Raw genomic sequence first — 2,388 nt, 5'->3', positions numbered from 1 at the left:
AGTTTTTTTACTTTTACTTTTACTAGTAGCCTCATAAATTAGTAAACCTGAGCTCACAGATAACCATCACAGCTATCATCACATTTGGAATGACGCCGATGGAAACGGGGCCCAAGAAAGGCCACTGAGGTTGAGTATGGAGACCCTGTCCTTCACGCTCAGTTTTGCTCAGGCAAACGCCAAGAACGGTAAATCCAAACTGACCCTCAGTGCTGTGTCCTGATGCTTCTCCCGTTCCTCGAGCAGGTTCAAAGTCAAAATACACTTAATTTACAGGAAATTGAAAAAGCCGTGTTTACCCCACATTTCGCAGGGGTTGTGCATGCAAATATTTACTGGACATGAAAATTCAATATCCTAACACAAACCATCTGACTTCAGGAAATTGAACACACACAGCAACAAAGAGCAGCAGCAGATGGGCTGGGCACATTCTCTGAGTTCCACGCTAGGAGCCCAGCATGCTCTGGAGAGCAGCAGGACTGGGTGGAGAGAGGCAGCGCTCCTAGCTCGGGAGAAGTGTGTTTCCCTTGCTTAGCTTTGTTTCTATAGCCCCACTCGAGCACAGAGAAAACTTTGGTCTCCGACGTGAAGTGGAGTTAAAAATAGAAAGTAAATGAATATCTTGTCTTTGAGATCTCCTGAGATGAACTTTGACTCTAGCCAACAACGGTGTTGAGAAATCTTCCCTTTTGGCTAAAACAGGAGACTCGCTAAGCACCGGAACGGAACCAGCACAGCACCGGAACTAGCACAACACCAGCAGAAATGTCTCTGTGCTTCCTAAAAAAGACTAAGAGAACCAACCGACGACTTGGGGTCCACATTTTGTTCTGTAGGGACTAATGATTCACAGAATGGCGGAATTCTAAGTGCAGCCCCTCCTTTCAAAGATTAAAACAACAACAACAAAAGTAGCAGCTTTAAGGTAAGAACCCAGACCACCTCACCCTGCCCCCGTGCTCTTTCCGTTCCCACTAGATGTGTTCATATTCTTGACGAACCATAGCACTATAAGAAAGGCCTTCTGTAAACCCAATTACCTGGGCAAGTTGCTCTCAAGCCCGCACAAGCAAGGTCCTGAAATTATCAAGAGAGAACAACCCTTACTTGGAGTATAACCTCGCCCTAAGCATATGTATGTGTCCAGGTAGGAACAGCAGCGCCCACTGTGGGGAAACTCCAGAGGCTTGAGGCAGACAGTTGATTTCTTCCCAGAGTCACAGAGAGAGTCTGGGGCTGCCCCTTTGTTTCCCTCTGGATAGGAATTTCTATCCAGAAAGGAAAATTCTACCCATTTCTGTTTCCTGAGAGGCTCTGCCAGTGCCTGACAAATACAGAAGTGGATGCTCACAGCCATCCATTGGGGAGAGCACAGGGTCCCCAATGGAGGAACTAGAGAAAGGACCCAAGAAGCTGAAGGGGTTTGCAGCTCCATAGGAGGGACAACAATATGAACTAAGCAGTATCTCCAGAGCTCCCAGGGACTAAACCACCAACCAAAGAAAACACATGGTGGGATTCATGACTCTAGCTACATATGTAGCAGAGGATGGCCTAGTCAGTCATCAATGGGAGGAGAGGCCCTTGGTCCTGTGAAGGTTCTATGCCCCAGTATAGGGTAATGCCAGGGCCAGGAAGCAGGAGTGGGAGGGTTAGGGAGCATGGAGAGGGGGAGAGGGGAGAGAGGATTTTCAGAGGGGAAACTGGGAAAGGGGATAACATTTGAAATGTAAATAAAGAAAGTATCTAATAAAAAATATATTTAAAAAAGGAATTTCTACTTTCCTTGTAGGGACAAAGCCCCCTGTGTTAGTCTGTTAGGGTCCTGTAACAAAGGACCACACACTGGATCACTTAAAGATGTATTTATTTTCATCCAATTTCTAGAAGCAGGAAGTCCAGAATGGAGCATCAGCCAGCTGCACTTCTGAAGCCTTCTACCTCCGTGTATGACATCTTCTACCTGCCTCTGCACATCTCTGTCTTGATTTCATTTATAAAGCCAGAGACTAGACTAGAGACACCCCGGGAGCCTTTACAAACTTAATTTTAACCTAATTATGTCTCTAAAGACCTCATCTCCAAATGGAGCTCTACACTAAGATGCTGGGAGCAAGAACAGCGGCCATGAATTTGGGAGGAAAACAATGTAGTTCATAATACATCCTGCACATATCTAAGAAGCAACCCGCTTTTTCAGTGGCTCAGCTGTCTCACTCTGGCTTCTACGGACCGAGGAACCATACCAGTGCTGATCTCTCTCTCTCTCTCTCTCTCTCTCTCTCTCTCTCTCTCTCTCTCTCTCTCTCTCACGCATGCGCGCGCACACACACACACACACACACACACACTCATACTCCCCACACTCACAGGAGAATTTTCGCC

The 2,388-nt window shown here is 46.6% G+C and overlaps 1 long non-coding RNA gene across 1 annotated transcript; it reads left to right on the top strand.

Annotated features, from left to right (window-relative positions):
- The first annotated feature begins 715 nt into the window (after window positions 1-715).
- LOC147000857 (uncharacterized) lies at window positions 716-2,186 on the top strand. The gene is made up of 2 exons (XR_015045491.1): window positions 716-928; window positions 1,891-2,186. It is a non-coding gene; the product is annotated as an uncharacterized LOC147000857 (long non-coding RNA).
- Window positions 2,187-2,388: the final 202 nt, after the last annotated feature.

This window comes from Mus caroli, unplaced genomic scaffold, assembly GCF_978045245.1.
Source record: "Mus caroli unplaced genomic scaffold, Mus_caroli_1 scaffold_15, whole genome shotgun sequence".
In the NCBI taxonomy this organism is placed as follows: domain Eukaryota; kingdom Metazoa; phylum Chordata; class Mammalia; order Rodentia; family Muridae; genus Mus; species Mus caroli.
Note: the sequence above shows the minus strand (reverse complement) of the source record. Positions and strands in the feature narration are given on the sequence as shown.